Below are 25499 nucleotides of genomic sequence, written 5' to 3' on the forward strand. Positions count from 1 at the left end.
GCCACGTTAGCATATTGGTCTAGTGAGTGAGTGTACCTACCCGCAACCGCGTGTGGCCCCCTCCCTGCCGAGTCGGTACTTGCAGCAGTTTCAGTCCCCCCCCCCCCCCATTTCTGTTGCATGGCGTGCCCGTGCCAGTCAGGTCCACATTCAGTGCGCAACACGGGGTTGGGCAGGCAGGTCCAGGGGCACGGCCACCGCAGGAGGACAGACAGTGGACTAGTCGTCAGAGGGCAGCAGGGCCCACAGTGAGGCGAGATTATTCGAGAAAGGGAGAACAAGGACTGTCGTGGTTAAAAGTGCAGAGGAGACAGACAACGCAGTAAGAGGGTAGGTAAAATAAGAGGCGGGGAAAAAGAGGAACGGCCCATCAACTGTGCAGTGCTGGTCAGGCACCCCACCCACCACCCCCTCCCAACATAAAATGGGAGTCCCTGCATCCACAGAACCCACGCTTTGCCAACTGTCAGCTCGTGATGCTTAGAAATGTTCGCTTGTATTTCTGGTCAGAACCAGCGAACCGGTTCTTGGACAATCCCTTCTTCCGCAAAACAAAATAAAAAGGGGGGCATGAGAGGGGGTGGAATATCACCCACAAACGAAACCAAAATTAAAGTTTTTGGCTAATAAACCCCCAGACGCTGGTCCAGGTCCCGAGGCCTGGAAAAGACCCACAGCCTGGTCTCTGTAACCGGCGCCAGGTCTTAAGAAGCAATGCTAGGTCTGAGAGTTATGGAGCAGGTGCACGGTGTATAGACCCAACGCCTTCAGTGTGCTGCCTCGGAGTCAGGCCTGTGTCAGGTCGTTGTATACCCAAGAATCGAGCTTGGGGTCCGTGGGCCCTGTGGAAGATTTGTCTGTGAGGACATGTGAAGGTACTTGCCAGGCACAGTTGTACTGGTATTAACTAAACTAGCCATTGATGGTAGCAGTGCAGAATGGTGCAAGTACCGGGCATCTAATAGCAGTACCTGGCAAATGCCTAACAATTATACACAAGCCAAAACTGTTGCCTTTGCCAATGAGGACTTAAGTGAAGGATACGTAGAGTGCTTATTAATCGAGTGAAGGCACACCTGGTTCACATTTGTATTACACCAGTAGTGCGTTTACAACTCCAGTTAAGTCATGAACTCTGAGAAGACTGCTTTGAAAAAACACTGGCTGGCACTTTTGAGTGCACAGTTTGATGGTAAGTCTTGTTTAAAGCGAGCTCAGAGCATCCACAAGGAGGTGTTTTGGCCAGGAACTGGGCGGGAATAGCCAAGAAATTATCATTGCCATGGGCAGCCAACAAGTGGCCCAATAGCCAAACAACAACTACAGGCTGTGTGTCCCTCCTCATATGCCTTATTTCTCCCCATCTGTACTCCAATGCAATAGTTTTGGCTTATAGGTGTCGCAAGCGAGCGGACCACGGGTTGTTTAAAGCAGGAGAATGTTGTTTGAGTTCGGCTATCAGGTCGTGCAGTTTAGATGGCGTACCAGGGTCAGTTTGACTGTGTAATCGAGATGCCGTGATCTTGATTATCCAATGGTTGTGGTAGTGATTTGGAAAGATGTAGGGGGCCGTGGGAGTGTCGACCCAGGTATTTTGCTGCGGTCAGTAAATATATTCTCCCTCTGGGCCTCCCGTCACAGAACTGCGCAAACCAGCGATTTGAAACATTAAAATAATCGCTCCTTTGCATAGGAATATAAAGAAATTATCAACATTCTTGAACAAAGCGTAAATATTGCCATCGCTCTTTTGTAGACACATATGTTGGCGCCCGAAAAGAGGTAGCAAAGCGGTGCCGAAAAACAAAACAAAACAAAAAAAAAAAAAAAAAAAAAGCAAGAGACAGCGAAAAAGCTTAATCAAGAACTAAAAAAGAAGTCACAGAAGCATTGTACAATGGTGCAATCCCAAAGGGAAATGCTCTGTGAATCAGGTCCACCGTCTTTTACAACATGGATTTGCTAAGTCAACAAGGGATCAACGTCAACCCGAGGCCTCTTCAAGTACGTCGGTCAGCAATGCGATGGCGGTACAACTTCTCCCTGAACCGTTTGCCGAGGATGAGGATACGGTTGACTGGGTGCAGCTGAAACTGAGCCAGATGTTCTATTATTTCATCATAACAGAAATATACTGGGACTAGAATATCAAAATGACATTGGGTTATGGCAAAACATTACCAATGAAGTGCAGAATTTTTGGTGTAATAGAGACCCTGTGGAATATCAACACCTTGATGGTGTTTTTCAACTTAAATCAGGCAGTATGAAGAGCATAATAGAAATGTTTCCTGTTCCATGATCTTTCGAAAACATGCAAGTGGTAAACCAATCAATCAAAAGAGAATGGCTCATGTACTCTCCGTCCACAGGAAATATTTACCGTTTCCCCATGAGTCCTATTTGGTGGCACACAAAGTCCAAACTCAATTGTCAGAGTGTTGACTAGACACCAGATATCTCACATGGACCAACTGACTTTAGTGCTCAGAAAGGAGTGTCAGATGGTGAAGTGGTAGAATGTTTTCTCTCATTCATCCCCATAGCAAGCCCCACTGGAGAAGCGCTTGCCACCACTGTTTTGACCTTCTTAATCAAATGCAGCATTGAAATCAAAAACCTAAGAGTCTTATGACAATGCAGCAAACATGTCAGGGTGCTAGAATGGTCTTCCAGTGCTTATTGCCAAGATCGCACACTACATACATTCCATGCACAGCAGACTCGCTCAATTTGGGTGGAGTATGTGCTGTGTAAAACCTGCGTTGAAGCATCATTCTGCAGGGGTTGTGCAAGCAATGTACAACATTTTCTCATCATCAACCCACCATTGGGCGGCCATGTTCGAATGTCTCCAGTACAAAAATGGCAAACGTCAGCAAACCTCTGCACTAGTTGGCACAAGGTGGTGGGCAAGTGGCAATGTGACCAAGGCATTATCCCACGGCTACAGCAGCTTTCAGAAGTTTTTGCAGGTCGTTGCTGAAGATGTGAATCAGAAGCCTGAGACAATTCGCGAGGCCAAATGTTGGCTAAACGACCTGTCAAAGAAGGAAAATGTCATCATGGCAGGCTTCTGGGCTGTAATTCTAGACAGGATCAACGAGTCATCAAATCCCTACAAAAGGAAACAATAGAACTTCAAACATCCGTTGATCTTCTGAAATCACTGCTCATTTTTTTTTATGTCAGAAAGAGAAATGTTTGATGACAATGAGAGGAAGGCAAATGAGAAAATCGATGTGCAGTACACTGAGGCAAGCAGGCGTGTGCACCTAAGAAGAAAAACCATCACAACGATGCCGACGCAGAGGAGGTTGTACTTCGAGGAAGAGAAAAGTTAAAAATTGAAACGTACCTGCCAATATTGGATAAGTTATATGCAGAGCTTTCCGGTCGTGTGGAAGCATATAACAAAGTGGAGTCTCCATTTGGGTTCCTTGTTGAGTTTACATCGAAAACAGATGCCGAAATTAAAGAAGGTGCCCAAAAATGTAGAGAGAATTATTCTGACGACATGGAGTTGGGGTTTGCAGATGAAATGGTTCATTTCAAGCATTTCATATCACACTTAGAAGATTCTGATGAAACTGTGCCAGCATCGCAACCGTACAAACAGCAGCATTGGTAGGTGAAAGCCTCCCCCCACCAGCTTCCGTGCTTGTTTGCGTTTATATTATTCGTTTTTCTCCCTCTGCTTCCCGTCCTTTAATCCCCTCTCCCTCTCCCCTTTCCTCCCGCCTCCCAACCCGCCTTGCTCCTCCGATTGGCCCCTTGAGCCCGCTTGAGGAGCCCATCCTGGGCAGCCCTCTGCCCAGCAGACCCCACGGCTAAGGGCCCCTAGGCAAAGGGCGGCTCCAACAGTGGCGGCTCCAGCTAGTGTCCGCAGGTGTCAGCAGGGGAGGCCAGTGGCCACCTGTCAACCAGCAGCAACTAAGGTAGGTAGGAGTGGCCCGGGATAAATTTAGAACCTCACTCTGCCTTGCTATCCTGTCCATTTAGCAGACCCTCAAACTTGGGTGCATTTTCTCTTGTTTAAAGTTGCATTTTGACTGAATTTTTAATTGAATTGTGAACCCCAGGTCTTTTTCCCCCCACTATTCAGGACTCTCAAACGTAGGTGTGTTTTTCTCCTGTTTTTAAAGTTGCATTGTGTAAGTATCTAATCTAAGCGCCAGTCATCTTCCCTTTGGTCAACCTGTCTTGTCTGCTTGCACCCTGCCGTGTGTCCTTCCCTAGTGTATTCTACCCTTCTCACCCCCTTCCTCTTCTCTCTCCACCTACTCTATGGTGCTCTCTGTCTCTCCCATCTTTTCAACTGCTTCACTATCGACTATCCTGCTCTCCTCAATTTGGTAGGAAGAAGTTTAATGAGGACATTCTGGTCGCCAACCCAGCCCTCCCTATCGTGGACACCTATACCAGTGCCTCTTCCAAGCAAACTTTCACCGACATCCTCTTTGTCGTTCCCTCGTCAGACCTATGGACTCTTCATATGGTCGCTATGCTCCCTTCATTCTCATCCGCTCCCATTAATGGTGGCACCCGGTGGGAGGCCCATGTGGTCTCCTTCCACTACTCTAAGGTCATCATTATTGTCTACTTGAATGGCACCGTCTTGGTCCAGGGCCCTCAAGCCAAACTTCTCCTCTTTGATAGATGCCCCCCGTGCCTCATCAATTTCCTTTCTTCTCCTGCTGTCCCCTCTGCCCCCTCCACTGCTTCCTCACCTCTACCTGCTGTCTCCTCCTTGGCTACCTTGACCTCTACTCTCTTTCTCTGCCCACCCTCTGGCTGCTTCTACACCTCTGCAGAGCCTACCTCACCTGTACCCCTTCCTGGAAGTCTTTCAAGGATGGTAACCTTCTCCATATTGCCACTCTAAACTCTCGCTCTGCTCTCAAACACTCCTCTCACATCTGCCGCCTCCTGGAGGAACTGGTTCACGAGAAAGACAAAAGAGTCCCAAAAACAAGCTACCTATTGATGTCAACATACGGGTTGGAGACTTAGATTAATGGGAGGCAACTAGAACTAAAAAATCTTGTGTGGAAGCATATATATGCACAAGAGCCTGGTTTTGCAAAATATATAATCAATTTCATTTATCTAGTACATGCTAAAACAGCAAGGACATCAAAGGTCCATATTTGTTAAAAGAAAATGGAAAACACAACATATAGCAACGTGCTTTTCCAGGATCTGCATCTATACACAGACTTCGACACGCTGCGGCTCTGCGGGCACTAAAAACGCTCGAACAACAAGAGCATCTGGAAAAGCACGTTGACTCCAACAAGCGGATCATGTGACCCACGGCTTCGATCTGCATCCAAACACGGACTTTGATACACCGCGTTTTACACGGGCACCAAACTAATTATTACAGAACGCTCGAACAACAAGAGCATCTAGAAAAGAATTTCAGGAATTCGATTCCGCCGGAGCAAGCATTCTCCATATGCGGTCACGATAATACAGCTGGAAAACCTTTCCGTATGGGGCAAAAAGAAAATTGATGGGGGAGACAATCCAAATTGTACATCTGGGTCGCGATATCCCTATTCAGCAGCATGAGTGGATTTGCTATACGGTTCTTATACATCGCTTAACCTTCTTGAGCTCGCTTGAAGAAATTGCCCAGATATAACGGTTGACAAAAAACACCACCCTTGAAAACACGACATCCAACATCAGGTGTCCTCTGTGTCCTGACGAAAGCCTTAGTCGGATTACCAGATGTTCGGTTATAACAGTTAACACGTATTATTGAAGTGCTTTATATATCTAAGGCTGGAAACAGAGTTACCTCTGTCGACACATCTTGTAAAAAAATCATTGACTTTGTTCATGATTGGAAGTCACCTTGTTATACTAACATCACTTTAAGTTGACAATGAGCTTTATTAAGTGTTGCTATTTGCCAACAGATTGATGTGTACATGTATATAGTTTTGAATTTACTGTTTTTTCTATGTTCATATATTGCTATATGTTGTTGTTTTTTCCATTTTCTTTTAACAAATATGGACCTTTGATGCCCTTGCTGTTTTAGCATGTACTAGATAAATAAAATCGATTATATATTTTGCAATACCAGGCTCTTGTGCATATCTTGTGATATATGCTTCCACACAAGATTTTTTAGTTATAGTTGCTTCCTATTAATCTAAGTTTCCAACCCGTATGTTGACATCAATAGGTAGCTTGTTTTTGGGACTCTTGTCTTTCTCATGAACTGTAGACCACATCCCACAAGCCCCTAACAAAAAAGTGGTCTTTTTGCTCATATAGTATTTCTCTGGAACTGGTTCACGGCCAGCTCTGTCACAAGCTTTGACACTCTCCTCCCAGATGGCTACAAGATCCTCTCCGATGCCAGATCCTACTGTTCGGAGGGGGTGTTGCCCTGATCTTCACCGAGTGGATTCCTACGTAGGCCTACTCCTCTTTAGAATGCCTCGTATGCAGGCTCTCCCTCCCTTTCCTAGCCATTACCTTACTGTGGCTACCATCTATCGGCTGCTTGGTCAGATCTCCGCCTTCCTCTCTGAATTGGCAGATCTCTCCTCTTCCCTCCTGGTCTCAACCACTCAACTACTCCTTCTTGGAGACTTCAACATCCACCTGGATCCTTCCTGTCCTTCCACTGGACTCTTTCTTGACTTCTGCGACTCTCTCCGACTCTCCATTGTCCCCTCTGGCCTGACTCACTCTGCAGGGCACACTCTGGATGCTCTGATCTGTTCAGACCTCCCCCTTTCTCTCTCTCTCTCTCACCACTCCTCTCTCCTGGAGTGATCACTTTCTCCTTTCCTCCAATCTCACCCTCTCTAGCCCTCAGGCTAAGCCAACTCCAGCATTGCCACCTACCTTCTCTGTTATCCGACCCATGAAGCGTGCGTCAGTTGAGGCTTTTGCCGCCACTTTCTCACCCCTATGTCCCCCTTTGGCTGACTCACACCTTGGCACAGCCCTTTCCATGCTCCACTCTGCTATATCTGACATTCTTGATGTACTAGCCACCGTCATGAAGATCCGCTTGAAGCCCAAAGCCAAGTGCGACTTGTGGTACGACTCTGACCTTGTCACCCTTAAACACAAGTGCAGGGTGGCGGAGAGTAAATTGTGTGCTTCCTGCACATCCTCTGACAACTGGCCTGCTGCCTGCTCCAAAGGCAATACCAGCTCTCTGCCCGCACCAAAAAGGGAGCCCACATCCAAGCCTGCGTCTCCGCTGCATCAACCAACTCGGCTGAACTCTTCAAAATCTGCAAGGATCTGGCCAATCCTGCTGCAGTCTCTACCTCTCCTGTCCCCTCCCAGGCCCTCTGCACGGTCCTGGCTTCTCATTTCATCTCTAAAACTCAAGAGATCCTGTCCTCTCTCTCCTCCTCCCACCTTCCTCTACTCGCTGCTCTTCCTCTGGCCCTTCTACAACCACCTCTCCTCCCTCCCCTGATGAGGTTTACAGACTAGTCTGATCTATGACATTCTCATCAAAACAGGTTCACTGCTGTTCCTCCAAAACAATCAAGGACCACATTGACACCCTGGCTCCTGCTTTGGCTGATTTCTACAACCACTCCTTCACCACTGGAATCTTCCCCTCCCCCCTGAAGCACTCCCTTGTGCACCCTCTTAAGAAACCCTCTGCCGACCCTTCCTGCCTGGCTAACTATGGCCCAATCTCCATCACTCCCTTCCTGGGCAAACTCCTGGAAAAGCTGGCCATTTCTCAACTTAACCTTCACACTGCATCTGTTGGTTGTCTCCATGGCCATCATTCTGGCTTCAGAGCTGCCAGAAGCACAGAAACTGCTCTTCTGAACATCCGTGAAGACCTGCCCTCCAGCCTCGACTCAACACCCCCCGTGTCCTCATTTTACTTGATCTCTCTACTGCCTTTGGCACAGTCAACCATGCCATCCTGCTCAACCGTCTCTGTGATAACCTGGGTATCACCGATCAGGCCCTGGCTTGGATGACCCGTTTCCTCTACGATCGACCCTCCCAGGTCCAGCTTGGGTCCTTCGTCTCCTCTATCTCTACCTGTGGTGTTCCCCAAGGGGTCTAACCTCTCTCCCTAGCTGTTCAACCAATACCTGGCACTTCTTCCCCACCACACTGCTGCTCTCTGCCCAAACTTTTAGTGCTATGCAGATGACACCCAGCTCATTTTCAGGCTCCCTTCCGCCACTTCTTCTCTCATCTCTCATCTCTGACTGTCTTTCTGCCATCTAAGATTGTTGTGCCACCAACGATATCTGCTTTAATGCCAGTAAGACCAAGATTCTCCTCATCGGCACACCTGCTCCCTCCTTTCCGGTCACTCTCTGGCCAGCCCCCCTTGGCCCTCGTCCCACTCCCACATATGAGGCTAAAAACCTCGTGGTCATCTTCGACTCCACACTTTCATTCTCTCCTCACATCTATGACGTCTCCACGAAGTCACACTACCAGCTGCACCTCCTCATCGCCTTCCCCCAGAAGCTCACCATCTCCAGAGCTCTGGTTCTCTCTAGGCTGGACTACTGCAACAGCCTCTTTCTCTATCTGCCTCCCTCTACTCTACAGCCTCTGCCACTCATCCAAAACAGGACTGCGAGACTTGTCCTTGGCCTCAAGCCCAGGGATCGTATCTCTCCAGGACTGAAGTCTCTGCACTGGCTCCCAGTGGCTGTGAGGATTAAGTTCAAAACCCTCTGCATTGTCCACAAGACCTTCTGGGGTCTAGGACCTCAATAGCTTCAACTCGCTCTTCCTAAATATCTGGCCTCTCGAGATCTTCGCTCATCCACCTCCAACTCCCACATGGTCAGTCGCTTCTCAAAGCAGCGAGTTGGTGGTAGATCTCTTTCTTCGGCTGGGGCCTCCCTCTGGAACAGCCTCCCGGCCCCTCTGAAACTTGAGGAGAACCACCTTCAGTTCCGGAAGCACCTCAAGACCTTCCCCTTCTGCTTTCTCTCCTCCTCTCCCTTGCTGATCTCCTAACTGAATCCGAAACTGCACTGGTTACCTGGCTTTCCTCTCATCTCGGGTCCAGGTCCTCTCCCCACCGGTTGCACACCTGCACTGCCTCCCTGGCAACCCTTGCACTCGGGGACTGTTCTGTATCCCTACAGCCCCGACTAGCACTTGACGTCTGCACTTACCACCTGCTGGTCGCACTTTTATTTATCTTACTGTTATCCTATGTACTGCACTATCCCCCCACTCTCCCTCTGCACTTGCGCGATCTCAATGTCACCTGGCCTAGTAGGATCGTTGTCTTTGTCTTCCCTCTGTTCCCCCTCCCTTGCCACGTCGCGCCTTGAAACACTTGTGCATCAGCGCGTTATAAATGCCATATCATATCATTTTTTGAAAATATGGTTATGGTGCAATCAACGTTCCCAAATGTTACGATAGCGTTAAGAATGTATAGGTGTCTCATGATCACAAAACCTACTGGTGAACGAACCTTTTCAAAGTTAAAACTACTGAAAAATTGTCATTCATCTTCAATGACACAAGAACGGCTGAACTCACTTGCCATTTTGGCTAGTGAATACGTTGTCTTGCAAAAAGGCAGAGTTGCAAGATATACTGAAACATGTCACCACAAACAAATTGAGTAAAGTGAAAATGTAAAATTTTGTTTTATGAAAATGTTTAAAATACATTTTTAATAACATACATTTTTTTGATGTAACTAATGTTTAGTTTTGCTTAATTTTATTGTTTCATTAAAATGTTTGGTTGGTATAATTTAAAACATATTAGGAGATAATTTGCGAAGGGGGTGGGGGGCGACATGACTGTCTACGGGCCTCCACAGAGATACCGGGGAGATTTACCTGGGGCAAGGCGACCTTCTGGTCAAATGCCTGGCGTCGGTTTCCCTGCAAGAAACACGCAGGGCAGTTTACTTATGCAGGTACAGTCATTGTGCACTACAGAGTAAACGTGCGCGGTGAGGCTTCTGGCTCCTTTTATTATGCGTTCTGGGATGCATCAAGAGCAATAAAGTGGTGATGGGGGGGGGATGTGGCAGTGTAATGTTTGGTTTATCATAGGGTGCTTCTGTCATAATCCTTGGTACAGCTCGTGGATAAGCACGGGGACGAGAAGGTAACTGCTTGGTTAATTACACGTCATCTTCGCGGTTTCCCCATGAACATGAATACACTGCCCACATTTTGCGACCCGAGTACCAAGGTGACAGGGGCATGCATTCCTACAACATCCACGTTTCGGGAAAGGGGTCGTTTTAGCCATTCCTCGTAGGATTTTGAAGGGAACCTGTGTGCGCCAATATGTTCAGCTGCTAACGTATCCATTTAAGAGGGATTTCGGTTCAGAAAATGAGAAGTTGCTGGCCAATCAGAAAGAACGCATTTAATTCAGTTCACTTTTGCTGGGTACTCATACCCAGGGCAAAGTACTGGATGGGCGCATTGGCAATGCATGAACAGTGTATGGCACAACAACAAAGTGAATGTCCTCGACACAAAAAAAATAGGCGTGAATGTTAATCAACTCAATAGTATTCATGTTATCACCCTGGGAAGGGTGAATTGGGCACACATAACCAGCACCTAAAAATGTCAACGAGAACAAAAATGAGACAAGTTGCATTCAATCTCCTATTAGTGATCTCAATAAAACAACAAATAAAGCGATTTCGGGTGAACAAATTAAGATCACATTCAAATGCAACCACAACATAAATGAGCCAAAGTAGAGTCAACAAAATGCAACCAGCTCAATCACATCATCAACTCAATGGAACTGGTTAGCTGGTGCGTTGGGTGAGCTTCAAAGCCAATGCCAGGAAAAACAAGATATGTGTGAACTTAATATCCTATCTTGGAACACCAGAGGATTTAATCACTTATTTCAAGACTGTAGATCTAACTATCATATGCCTCCAGGAAACGTCGATGGCCAGCTGTCCTACTTCAGAAGAATTTGAGATATCAATTAACCCTGCAATAATGAGAAAAAAAAAAAGGTCGCCCCTCTGCAGGGTTAATGATGATGATCAAAAAGAACTCAGGCTGGAAAACCATCTCATCAACTAATCATTCTGCCTTCATACAACACACAATCATAAAATCAATAGGAAATAAAACCAAAAAGGAAATGCAAATTGATTTAATTAATGTATACTGGCACCATGTTCTCGCAGGCACAACTACATTTAGAACAACAGTCTGAAATAATTGACTATATAATAGTGAGCAAGATGTACCAAACAGCATACTCTGTGGGGATCTGAACTTGGAGTGCTTAAAAATAAACTCTAACTGGAACATCACAACGATCGATTCCCGAAAACTAGTATCCAGATGGGAGAATGCAATGGACGATTGAAACCTGACAATCCTAAATGGTAACATCAAAGTTGACATTCCAGCTCATTCGACCTGGAGTGACAGGATGTCTAAGTCAACTATTGACTTTTTTATGTTTCGAACGAACTCACACAACAGGTGAAATCGCTTGAAATCACAAAAACACAAAGAAGCAACCATAGCCAACTGAAACTTGCCTTAGTATACGATACGCGTGCAAAGGATGACTGCTGGAAACAGCGGGTTCTGGTAGAACCAAATAGGATTCGACTGAAGATCCAGCCCAATGAGGTAAAAACACTGGTGAATGCATACAATATCACGCAAATAGTCATCAATCAGCAGAAGTAGAATACCCTCACCTTTTGCAGCAATATACACACCGGAAAAATGGCTTTAAAAAAAATAAAAATGGAGCCTTCAAAGCGAGACATCAATACGACAGTGAACTTGTAAAGAGAAGGCTACAACTGCGTCAGGAATTGAAACTACTCCAAGCCTCTTTCAACGAAGAACAACAAGTTGCTGTGAAAAAATGTAAACAAAAATACAAGAACTGGTTAATTTCCAACAGGGCACTCCATCAACAAGATGCAGAAGCAATGATAAATAACAACTCGCAGGACTTTTGCAAATTAATAAACCAAAGCAGTTGCGAACAACATACCACTGAAACCAACATGGTAACTGAAGCTCAGTGGGTAGTGCACTTTACAAAAGTGCACTACCCATGAGACAAGGACCCTGTTCTACCAAATCTCCAACACTGGAACATTCAGTTCGATGAAGAAGATATTCTCGAAAGCATAATGCGCTGCAGCCCATCTTGAGCGCCAGGTCCGGATGGCTTAACAAATTACCTCCTGAAACAGAATCCTAAGGAGTGGGCGGCCTTGTGCCTTAACCTTTTCACAACTATAGCCAGTAAAAAAACCATACCGGCCTCCTGGAAGAGTGCGATCATTGTCCCGATATTCAAAAAAGGAAATCGGGCTGATCCGAAGAACTATAGACCGATCCGCTCTCTTGGATGTCCTGGGCAAAATCTTTGCTGTTCAACTACAGAAACATCTGTCAAAATGGATAAAAACCAGTGGACACTTAGATCCTCGCCAATCTGGATTTGTGAAAGGAGTTGGATGCGGCTTGAATTTGCTCACTCTTAATATTCTAAAAATGGAAGCCATTCGAACTGAACATTTATCTTGCATTTATAGACCTATCGCAAGCTTTTGATAGTATCGACAGAGAACTGCTATGGCAAAAGCTAGTTGCATGGAAATGTCCTGAAGGCCTAATTATGGCAATAAAAGAGCTGTACACCGACACGCATATAAGGGTGAGACTGACACAAGCGGGTCTATTATCTAAGCCCATACACACCAGCCGAGGAGTGAAACAAGGCTGCCCGTTGGCGTCAGTAATTTTCAACCTATTCATCTCGGATATCGGTGAAGCATATATAGGAGCCAAAGTCTTTCCCCCCCAAGATCAATGGCAAGGAAATCAATTGGCTACTCTATGCAGACGATCTTGTACTGTTAGACTTAACACTGATTGGTCTAAAGCGAAAACTAAACATTCTGCACCAGTACATCAACAAAATGGTCTTTCCATAAACACAAGCAAATCCGAAATACTGATATTACAAAATTTGCAGAAGATAAGTAGTTCATCAGCCTCAAAAAAAAATTCTGCTGGAAAATTGGAACAGATGCCATTAAAGTAGTAAAACAAACTATATACTTAGGAATGTGCATCAGTTCTAGTATTAATGATACACCATGGGCACAAAAAACAAATGCAAGCAGCAAAATTCTGCTGGAAAATTGGAACAGATGCCATTAAAGTAGTAAAACAAACTATATACTTAGGAATGTGCATCAGTTCTAGTATTAATGATACACCATGGGCACAAAAAACAAATGCAAGCAGCAAAATTCTGCTGGAAAATTGGAACAGATGCCATTAAAGTAGTAAAACAAACTATATACTTAGGAATGTGCATCAGTTCTAGTATTAATGATACACCATGGGCAGAAAAAAAAAATGCAAGCAGCTCACAGTCCAAGCTTGTCTCATAAACAAAAAGTTTTGGAAATTCTCACCAATTCCTGAGCTGAATTTCTATGAACAGAAGGCCGTGCCTGCTTTAATTTATGGTGCGGAAGCTGCTTTTGGGTGCAAACCCGATTTCTGGAATTCATTAGAACATGAATTCTGGACAAGAGTCTTGTGGTTGCCTAAAGGTGTACCGACGGCATGTATACGATACGAGTGAATAGCATGGACTACCTTAAACGAATATCGTAAAATGAAGATTCAACAGTCTACACCTCAATATGCAATATTGCAAGAACCAGACAATGGAAATCGATTGAACATGCTCACTATATGGGCAAACCGTTGTGACAAAATCCTGACCGATATAAGTACGGATTTCTTGACACTAGAAAGTAATCCAAACAAAGTCAAGACCATGTTATGGGTTCAGGACTGGATCAACACTATCGATATCCATAGTCAACACAGAGCCATGAATGCAGTTCCTATGGAAGTGAAAAAATACAATATGGCCGAACAGTATCTTGAAAAATTTCCTGAGAAATCTCGCAGATTGTTATTTTTAAAATTTAGGTTAAACCAGCTTCCGACTAGAGAGAAGTTACATTTCTGGTCTAATGATAAGTCTCCAGCAGCCTCATGCCGCTTGTGCGAACAATCTAATGAAACTTTAAAACATTGGATGCTAAAATGCTCGGCAATAACTCAAGAAAGAACCCAGCATTTTGCCAAATATGTAGCCATGAGACCATTATTAGGCATGGAAGATTGGTGGAGAGAACTACACAGTGATTCCAATCGAAAACTAACAATTGAACTGACATTTCTTCTGGAAAAGATAGTAGAAAAACATTCCATGAATGTATAATACGAACGTAGTAGTTAATGAGTTTTGGAATAACTGTGTCAATGATGGTCGTTAGCTCAACTGTAAATTTTGATTTTGTGTTAAATGTATGCTGCTCTTTTTTTAAAGGTTTGTAACAATCCAATATAAAAAATAAAAAATAACCAGCACTTTAAACGTACACATAGTTGCAACAGGCGCACTAACCCACAGAGCTGTCTAACAGCAGTGGTCGAAGTGGGCGGGAGCGGTCGGAACGGTGCTCCTCTACTTCTTTTAAATAGGTTTTACAGTTCCTATACTTTTATTTTAAAAAGAAATCATTCCGGAACGGTTTCGTTTTAAAATAAAGGTGTAGGAACACGTTGAAACTTGCACTTTCAGTGCACTGCACTGGATGTTCCCTTAAACATCAGGCGTAAGTGTTTTGGGGTTTGTATTGTGCATGGGAGGGGGTACATCAATGGGGATTGTGGGGAGCGCTGCAGTCCACTAGGGAACATAGCTCCACTACTTCTTTTCGTACACTTCGACCACTGTCTAACAGCATTGTAGTCCCCGGCCGGGACACAGACTTTCGAAGGTTTCCGATACTTTAGCACATGCCGGTCCGGTGGTCGTGCGGTCTATGCTCATCTCCCAAATCAATCACCACATGAACACTTAAGCAATGACGCGATCACACAACAGTTTACTTTGAAGACAGCATGTGAAACTTACAGCGCGGCAGATTCAGGAGTCCCGGTTCTCACAGGATACAAGTCCGGAGGGCTCTAGCATCCCTTATGCGCATTGCTTCCCACGGAGTATTTTCAAATAAAATAAACCATCCTCCCAAGACGAGCCAACATTCCGTGCACGTGGCCAGCATCCGTGTCCCGAAACGGACCGTTCACCTCTTCTTTCAAAACAGCAGTTCCATCCACCCCATGGACTTGTTCGACTTTTGCTGAAGCAGTGTTGTTCTTCTTTTGGGGTTTCGAAACAATCCGGGAAGTTCGTTGCACCGGGCGACGGAGCAGGAAGGGCGCACTGACGGGACGCTTGCGGAAGCACAGCCCTTAAAACACGAGAAATATGTAAATCAACCCGAAAGCGGGAAGCTGCCTGCCCTCGCACGGACAAAAACACTGCACGGCGTTTGGTCTGGACTCGGAGAGTCTGGCCCTCCCCTTTAATTGCGCTTTTTTTCTGCAACAAAGGAGCCAGTTAAAGCGACAGCGCTGCCAAAAATCACACAGCGCCGAGACGAGCCCAGGCATCTGTGCCTAATTCGCGGCTTTCTGGAATGACTTTGCTCCGCATGCTTGGCTCTCCGGAGACCGGCCAGTACGCTAATTCTGAAAAGTGGGGGTCTTGGGGTAACGAAGACCCCGATTTAGCTCCTCTGAACTGTATCAAGTAGTGCTATGGTACTAGTGCCCTCGCCCCCGAGTTTTAACCGTGAGAAGACAAACATGGTGTCACAAATAAACACTCTACTTAAGTTACCAGCTCCCCTACGTTCAGAATCAAGAGCAGTATTTAACACATTTAATTTGTAGAAGGCTTCCACAGAAGAGGGGGCGTGCGGCTCATCTCCCTCAAAGGACCTCTGAAGCAAGCATTGACATATGCGAAAGTGTGGGCTTACTGCAGCGCACATGCTTTCAGTGTTCACACGCACACACACGCAAATGTTGGCAGAAGCGATATGTGTCGAAGAGATGGGCATTGAAGCTTCAGCACAGTGCGGATAGAGGGGGGCGGTGGGTATGTGTGCAGGGGAGGGGGTTCTAGCAGCCCCGCACAGAGATATAGGCGAAGGGGGGTGGAGCATGAGACAGGGAGAGCACACTCAGGTAAGTGGAGCAGGCTTGGGTAATATTACTTACTTACTTATTTATTTATTTATTTACAATGCAGAAATTCCGTAGCACGCGGGTATTTTGGGAAGAAAGCCCGGCGTGATTGACACTACGTCAATCAAGCATCAGGTGTCCATGGCTCAGCATTTCGTCCCCTGAGGGCAATGCAACGAGAATGACTGTCTGATGTGGGTAATAGTGAACAGGGTGATTTAATATTACAGGTCGTTATCTCAGAGACTCTGGCAGGACTGGCACGGAATCAGTCACGTCTCGGGCGATCAAACAAGCGCCATTGATTTTAATATAATATAAAACAAAACTAAGAGATTTTAGGAAGTGCAAGCAGCTCTGAAAGGCCAGTAGAGCTGGGGCAGAGAACGCCGCGTGTGAATAAGTACGGCCCAGGTAGCTTTTCAGCTATCTAGGGGTGATAAAACAAGAACGGCTGATGTGCATAACCATTAAATGCGGAAGTGTCAGGGTCTGGTACAGGTAGGGCTGGGATAGGGTCAGTCATGTGTGTATCGCCCAGCCTTTACATATTTTGCACAATTATGCCAGGAGATCTACTGAAGTGGGTTACATTAAATGGAATTATATTGGGAGAGGTTAGTACCCCTATAAGGCCGACAGGTAATGATGATAATGAGTTATTTATATAGCGCCTTAATCCAAAGCACTTTACAGAGCACATATTTACATACAATATCACCCAACAGAAATTGGTACTCATTTATCAACCTCGGAAAGATGAAAGGCCGAGTTGGCCTTGCCGGGATTCAAACCTGCGACCAGAAGATCACGCTCAGATCACAGGAGCAAGCGCTCAACCCACTTAGCTATCTTACCAGCAGGTGTAGGACAGTGTCAATTAAATGCCACCTGTCCGTCCCGTGACTCATCCTTTCATCCTTTTGGGGGTGATAGCATTGAGGGGGATATTGAATAGTTTTAAAGAGGGGATTTCTTGAAGTCAGTCACAATGCCGGAGTTTTTAGACCATTTGGTCCACTCTTGTTGATTAGTGAACGAATTGTAGGCTCGGCGCAGCAGCATCTTTTCACGCTTTCGTTTGTAGAGCGAGTATCTTTTCACACTATCTGTTTAGCAGCTTGTAACTGTGCAGCATCACATCGGCGTCAAACCCACACGCAACTCGCAGGCTTGCTGCAATAATGGGCCCGGTGCTTAGCGCAGACACCCTCAGTGGGGGTCACCGCTACACCAGCTGCTCCCACACACACACACACCCTGCATCCCCACATTACGTACCCACTACCCTCCTCCCGGGTACCCCCCACCACCACCACCTGCAGCCCCAAATGAGTGGCAGGACCTGTTGTCTGAGTGGAAGTAAAATTGCCGCAGCAAACTTTATTAACATACATAAAGTTAGGAGTTAACTGACAGGTGTTCCGTTTCGCCGCTACCCTCAGGATTGTGCGCTGAGCAATAGCGACCTAATTCCCCCCACCCCTTCCGGTCCTTGCGGACCCGTCAAGGGCCCCGTCCCTTCTTATCCGTCCCTCACTACCCTTTGGGCATTTTTCATTTTTCATTTTCTTTTTCATTTCTTTTCCCATTCTATTTAAGTGCATTTACCCTTTTCCAGTTCGTTTTCCCTTGATTTCTTGTTCTCCTTTCTTAGGATCCTTCCCTTACTTCTCCCTTTCCCTCCTCCTGCTTCCTTTTTTTCCAAATTCCCTCTCTTCCCCTTATCCGTTGGAGGTCTCTCTTTTCTACCGCTTTAGCTCCCCCTAAGTGTTTCCTTTAGCCTGTCAGGATTCCCCACCTTAAGTCGAAACCCAGGGCAGCCCTAACTCCAGTCCGCCTTAGCTGTCCTCACCCCCCTCAGATCCCTCCATTCCCCTATGCGCCCTCCTGTTCCCAAGAGCCTCCCCACCATAGCTACCTACCCCCCGGAGCCCAGAGTCATTCCTTACCCATCCTATTCCCCTTACCCATCGCTTAAAAGGTCCTCCCCAGCTCTCCCTCCTGCTCCTCTTAGGCCACTACCCACCGGCTGCCAAGTCCCCCCCTCCCAGGCATTCCCCAGTGTTCTCCCTAAGCGGTCCCTGGTAACTGCCCCAGTTCTCCTCCTAACCCCACTAGCTGACCCCTCGTCCTAGGTTCCCCTCCCCCCAAACTTTTCCATCCTCCTTGCCAACCCTGTTTAAACTAAAATTCTTTCATTCCTTCCCCTCCTCTTGTTGTATTCGTTGTTACTCTCCTTTTCTTTTTCCCATTTCACATCGATGCACTTCCCTTTTTCCCCCACCCATGTTTGGAGTTGGAAGGTCTTCCAAGCCCCCTATCTCTCCCCTTTTATAGGGGCCTCCCCTGAGTCTAATACTCCTGGGCGCCGTTCATTCTAAGCTGGTGGCTGTGCAGTTCCCCTTGTGGTATCCGCCAGTACTTTCTAATGGGAACACCATGTAACATCCGCTGGGCGTGTCTGACAGACACCTATTCCTGCGACCGGTTCCTCCGCCATGACTCACTGCGTGCAACCGGCAGCAGTGAGTTCCCCCTCAGGCACCTGGTCGCCTGTGCTACCCAAGACCCCCGCTATAGACCAAACACTGTTCTTGTACCCTCATTCATTTCATTCACACAGGCAAGCATGCCCTCCGGATTCCACCGGTGGCGTGATGATTTGTGCTGGGGATCGCCGTCCCCGACCGTCACCCTTGCGTGACGGCGTTCGTTGTCGGTTTCCGCTCCATTAGTTTGTACTCCATTGAAGGAGGGCCAACTGTCCTGACAGCGGCGTATTGGAAAAAAGGTCCTCCCATGACCGTGTGGTTCCTTTGTAGGAGGGTCCCCCCTCCGACAGGGGGGCATGTTGGGCCTTGCTCTGCCATTGTGACCCCTTCCCGGCGGTCCCTCGCTTGTAGGCAATAGCTTCCTTCTTTTATTTTATTTACTTTAAGCAATGGCTTACTTTTATGTTATTTTATTTGTTTAACCTTCTTCCTTTCCATTGTTCCATCAGTTTTCCCCTGCCTACCTCCCCTTTCCCCAATCCCCCGTCCCCATCTTCTGGGTGTAATTCCGACCAAAGTACTCAGTGCCCCTGGACCCCCTTCCCATCCGTCCCACCCAGGTTGGCTACCCATAGCGTTGTATTCCTTCCATTGTAATTTATATTCCCCTTGCTATCCATTTAACTACTTCCATGTCTTTCCCGTCCATTGACGCTCTGTGCTGTTTCCTGCCCCTTCCTTGAAATCCCCCCTTTTGGCCCCTCTTGTTATGCCAGCCAGAGCACCCCTCCCCTGCACGAGCGAGAGGGGGATCCAGCCTGCGCACCTTGCCCTCGCCATCACTCACCCCGGCCAACTTCGTGTTTTTTTTTTTTTGCATTACCTACTAATTGTTTACACTTTGTTGCTGAAATTTTCTTACTGTTTACTGTGTGTTCCACCTCTCCTGCCTACACTTCCCAAACCATGGACCATCCCACTCCCCCACTCAGCTGTGTCCTGTCTATATGGTGGGTGGTAGTTGCTTTCGTGCGCGAATGTCACGGCCGTTTTTTATTTTTTTTATTTAGTATTTTAGTTGCTCACAAAGTTTTTTAATAGAATGTGAGAAAAGGACAGAGTGTGGCAGTACATTTATTGTTGTAACTAGTTAAGCTGCTGGTGGTTTTGGGCTGGCAAACCGGGTGGGTGCATGGGGGCTCGATGGGAGGAACCTTTGAGCAGGAATTACCATCATGCATTTTATGCCGAATTATATAAAACAAAGGCGCGATGGGGGTTCCATGGGGGGACAATGCTGGTGGGGGTGGCGGGGATGGGCCTGGGAACATAGACCACGTTTTGACCATTACCAATTCCAGCAAAGGCACATGAGGGGGAGGATTGAAAGGGTTTGGAATACCAGCAACCGTCATTCTGGGTATCGAACAAGTAAAGGCAGGGGTCAAGTCCTAAAAATTGAAGTGGGGGGCCTCATCAACCAACGCCATAGGATGTGACGTCACCAGAATTTAGCATATCAAGGTGAAATATGCACATTTCATTAAATTGGCTTTGCATAACCACCCAAATTGCAGAGGAAGAGTGGCATTTGCCTTTCAGAAAATCAACACACAAAACCAAGCAAGGATATTTTCTTCTAATGGTGTTTTTGAAAACGTTAAAAGCTGTGCCCGTTTTAAACTCCAAGGCTTGCAGTACCAAAATGGGACATTTCACCTTTAGTTGCTTGATATTTTTCATCAGGTTAGTTAGTGCAGTGGTGAAGTGTCCGGCCTGCCAACCTGCCAACTCCGTTTCCATCCCAGAGGTCGGTTTGAAACACAAGTTTCGATCATGGCTCACATCCCAAAACCCCTCAGACCCCATCGACCACCTCGTATGGCACCAAATCAACCGCAAGTAACCTGAGCACACCGTCCAGCACCAAGCCGTTGATTACAAACACCCTTCATATTTCGTCCTAATTAGCAGCAGTGCGCCACAGTTTGTACCTCAGCTGCCTGAGGGTTCGTAGTGCTATGTGAAGCACATTTTACCAAACCGTCTGCTATCCGAACTCTCCTTTACCCCGCAACTGTACTGTATGTCGCCAGTTGTTCAATACCTCCCTTTGCCCCTACGCGCTTGGCCCCTTTGCTGCGCACATGGCCACTATGCATGGCTAGGCTTCCTTGAAGCCATTCCTACCTCTAAGTCAATGGCGTGCATGCAGGTATTATAACTTGCCCGATGTGTACTGCCCTCTTTCCTGGTAGTGGACCAGCATGCCCTAAAATAGAACAAAGTATGGGCACCGCATTTTACATATTGACAAACAGCCTTCTAGTAGACCCCGCTAACGGCACTTGACCTCGGAGTCTCTGCCCAAAAGGTTGCATTTGTCAAGTGTGAGAAGGGCTCAGCCATGCACCTCTTACTGCCACTTTGAAAGAGATGAAGTGAGAAAAAGGAGTAGCTGTACTCCCAAGTGACCGGCCTCTCACGAATGTGATGGGTGGGCCTTGGTGGTGCTCAAGCTATATGTAGGTTTAACAGATGAAGGTGTACCACCAACTCCCTCTCTGCTATGACCACTCTATTCAATCATGGTTTTCACTAGCTCTACATGTCCGTCAACGAGTTAGCAGCTTGAGATCCTCGGTAACCTTCAAGTGCATTACAGTAAACCAACATTCTTTCGCAATGGTGCATCCTGTCGTAAACCTACACTGAAACTCCACCGGTCCAAACCGGGTCACTTCGCATCAGGATGTCGAAGTGCCTCGATTATGCAAGCACATTAGCAGCCCGTCAGTACTTCACATCTGAACACATTCCAACACAAACCTCCACCACGGATACATTGCCACCATAACCCCTCGCTCAGTATACCGTTTATATACCGCAATCTCACCATCATCAATGTTACTCCACCAGAGTCTAATACATAACTATCCCATTCCATCATCGCCACATCACCTGTTACCATACCACCCCACTACCTTCCTGCAACGATGAACTACATTGACAGCACCCAACCCACACGCCACGCGGTGACACAATCCCTGCATTTTAGGCACTTTTAAAATGTGTCAATTGCCCTCAATGGATGCAGTAAAATAAAATTGACCTAAGGACAGCTTCTAATGGCGCATAAATTAAAACTGCTTTTCAAAGTTTCTAGAACTTTTTCTTCGCAAGAGGTTTGCACTTCTCAGCACCCTCAGATGCGCACCCCACTTTACTGGTACAGTGGCACTCACTTCAGTATCATGACTCGATTCGTGCCAGAGGCCCAACCCTTGTCCAGTCGTGTTATACCAATCGCCCCTGCCTGTGGGTCCTTAATTTAAATAATTTTATCAGGCCCGGCATGCTAGTGCATAGTCGTGATATGAAATCCCACCGAACAATGCCATTAAGAAAGTTTTGCAACATGGACGATCACCCTTGTGCATATGCGTATTGTAAATTTGCCCCGTACCATGAAACGCCCACTCCCTTTAAACCTTCCTTACGAAATTAAGTTTCGAGCTGACATGTCTAACCTTCTTTTACCTAGGAGCTGTTAATTTTCTCCAAGTGGTCCCTTTAGACATCGTATTCCTCCTCCCTAGCACCCCTTCCCCATGCCTGAAATTCGCATGTGCTTTTCACCGGGCCATGTCCACGTGGGTTTCCCATCCCTGGTTGGGGATTTTCATTAATTGAATGCAGCGGGGGTTCTATCCGCCATTTAATGGTGGTTTATTGGGCCTCTAAAATGTTCACATGCTGCGAGCGGTTGCTTTGGGCAACCTGTTATGTCCAGTTTGGCTCCCCACGCCTCTTCTGAATTCTATATCCTCATTTAAGGGAAATGTCCATATCCCTCCACCGTGATTGTGTTCAACCTAACTCCCATTAAAACAATACTGTATAAACTCCTTACAGCGTCGCACCGGGCAACGGAACGCTCGCTAAGCATGCTACCTATTAGGAGTAGGCCCTTGTGCCTAAGTGTGTTATTGACAAATCTTATGGAACCTTTGTTCTAAACCCACCTCAACCATGCAACATCTCGCAAATGCGTCTTATTGAAAAAAACCCTTGAGGCCTTCTACCGATTCGGAACCGTGGTTTTCTGTTCATCATGTGGCCTCCTGCACAGTGTCGGATTTGCCCGTCGGCCGATCGGCCTGTGGCCGATACGAAATCCTTAGAGGCTGGCGAGGGGCCGGGTTTCAAACCCTTGCCTGGGCCAGTCTCGCACTGGTTCAGAGCTGCCTGCAGTGCTGATCTGCTCTGCATGATCATTGCCTGCGGGCAGCAAGTCGGCGCAAGACTGACACCATGGCCTCAGCCCGGGCTGCTACTAGTGTTTCGTAAAAAAGTAACAGATTCCTGCAACTGCTCGCCCTTGAAGGACCTGGGGTAGCAGCAGGCAGTCTGATGGAGGAGCCTATGGCCGCCTGCAGGGCTCGGCTTGGCCAGAGGCGTGGAAAGTTGCTTTCAACTTTGCAGGAAGCAAACAACACATTTGTTGCACGCCACTTTGCAAAGTTGAATGCATAGTCGCTCATCAAGTCCCCTTCGACCCTTCTGCCACGATTGATCCCGCGTGTTTGCTAGACCTTCTATTCCTCCCCCATTCTTCAAACGTGCACGAGCTGCCGCGCCCACAATGCCCTGTGACCTCTTGCCCTACTACTGTCGCCCGCGCCTCCTCCCTCTGGGTTTCCCGCCCGGCCCCTCGATGGCCCCCACCGACAAGTGACCCATTCCCTGGTGCGCTCCCCCGTTCCTTCTTTGCCTGGCCCGATACATCTCCAACGCAAACAAATGGCCCTTACCTTGCCAGTCCCCCCAAACCGCACCATCCTGGAGTCCCTGCCCCCGACCCCGCCCCTGCTCCCAGCCACTCCGCATTCTAATAATATTCCAATTTACCAATTTTACATGGCCGCCATGCCGCAAGGGCGTTTTGCAGCTCACCAGTGTGTTTAAAACGGAATCATGTTCAGGTGTCCCACGCAAGGCAAAGTCGCACTACCTCCACAATGCTGTGAGGGAATTTCAGTGCATCACCGGGACTTTAGATATATTTGGATTGAAATGGAATAAAAAGGAGCAGCGCTCTCAGCATGCGGTTTATTGTTCGCGCTGCACGTTAGGATGTGATGAGGGATTTATAACGCGCCTATACACAAATGTCAAGGGCTGAAGCCTTACATGCGTTCGGCTGGGCTCCTTGTTATGGCCCTTGGAATGCATCGTTGATTGTGAAATTTGAAAACCCTTCCCCCCCGCGCCTGTTCACTTCTTTATAAGCATGCGACTATGCCCAAAACCACCCTGAAGCAAACCGTGGACCGCAGTGTAAACCGTCCCTAAATCCCAACCTGGTGCCATAAAATATCCCGCAAGCACGGACCTTGTCCTTGATGCAATATGATATGCTCACCACAATCGTAGCGCAGCCTGTGAAAAAGCACAACCATTAACTGCTCTAAAAACCTCTCGCTGTACCGTGTATCAAAATTGGATGACACCAACGATCTGTGATTAAATTACAGTTGCACGTTTCCCTCCCTGCAAATCTTGCGATATGCCCCCGCCTGCCACCGGCTTTGTACAAAGTCCACCCACTCCGTCCAAATAATCAATTCCCCCAGCCTACCTCTATGCTCCTCCACCTCCCGCCCCTCGGTCGAGTGCCCCCTGATGTGCTGCGCGGTGATACATGCAGTCCCTATTTCTACCCTTCTGCTTTCTACATTCCTCCATTAATTCGAATTCGAAGTTGCCACTACAAGGGGCGTCTTACCCGACCCGCACGTACCTGCCCGACGCATTAGTGGGTATTTCCGAGGCTTTGCCATACTGCATTCTGGGGCATGTTTTTTTTTTCTTTTTGCGGGCCTAATTGGCCGGGACCAAAGCGTCCACACAATCAAACCGGGCATCAAAGATTAAAAAGGCCCAAAAAGAAACTCCCTGTGCCGAGGCCCCGCCACCCCTTGCACACCAACAGAACATTACATATTTTGCAAAGCGAAAGCAGCAGCGCCATACCGAGTGCACTGTAGGCCAGACATTCCCTTTTCCAATAAACATACGAGACTGGCGCGGAAAGCACTCTATAACAGCAACCTTCCACTTGTAACGTGGTCTTTTACCACGTCTGCTGGCAGCCAGAAATTCTGCAACACGTTGCTGCCTTCCTCCTTATTTAAATCTGCCCACTCGATGTCCTAAAACCCGGGCGCCCCCCACTACCTGCCCACCCCCGTGGCCTACCCCTCGCAAATCTCGTTGCTCTCCGATACAAGGCAGCAACCTTTGTAATAAGCATCTTCCGTCTGGTGCTCCTCGATTTGCGCCCACCCGCACCAAGCCTCCAAACAGTCCCGCTTTCCCGGCGCAATCACGCATGAACCCCTTGGACGCCCTAAACTTTAAACGACCGTGCGCATGTACCGGCCCCCACGCAAAACCATAAACAAATACGTTATTCCCTCCGCTCATACCTTCTCTCTTTCCCTTTGCAACCCGACCGTCCTTATTCGACCGTCCTTCAAACTGGAACAGAAGCACCCCGACGCAGGACACGACACTGGAACTCCTGGCCTGAACCCCACAAATAGGCCTGCTACTGGAACTTCCTTGCCTTGCACAGCAACAACAGGAAAACATCAAAGAGGCTGGGCCCATGGCCTGTAGCCCCCTTCATAGGTCCAGGAATGCACCTCATTGCACCTTGCTGATTCACCTCCTCTGGGCGGTGCCCACCTGGCCGTGGGCCCGCCCCCGCCGCGCCCAATGAGGGGGTCGGCACTAAGGGGGGGCCCCGCCAATGCCATTCTTCGAATGATAATGTCCGGCGTTTCATTATCACAAGCCCGCGGAAGCATCACCTCTACTGGGGATGTCTATGAAAGGATAGTCCGCT

At 47.4% G+C, this 25499-nt stretch overlaps 1 protein-coding gene across 2 annotated transcripts in view; it reads right to left on the reverse strand.

Moving 5' to 3' along the window:
• Positions 1–15561, reverse strand: part of PRR5L (proline rich 5 like) — a 344445-nt gene extending 328884 nt beyond the window's left edge. For both annotated transcript variants that reach the window (XM_069623352.1, XM_069623350.1), the window contains exon 1: positions 14971–15561. The gene's annotated coding sequence lies outside the window, so the exon portion shown is untranslated. The remainder of the gene's footprint in view (positions 1–14970) is intronic.
• Between the last annotated feature and the right edge of the window lie 9938 nt (positions 15562–25499).

This window comes from Ambystoma mexicanum, chromosome 11 (genome assembly GCF_040938575.1).
Source record: "Ambystoma mexicanum isolate Mex_15411 chromosome 11, UKY_AmexF1_1, whole genome shotgun sequence".
NCBI lineage: Eukaryota > Metazoa > Chordata > Amphibia > Caudata > Ambystomatidae > Ambystoma > Ambystoma mexicanum.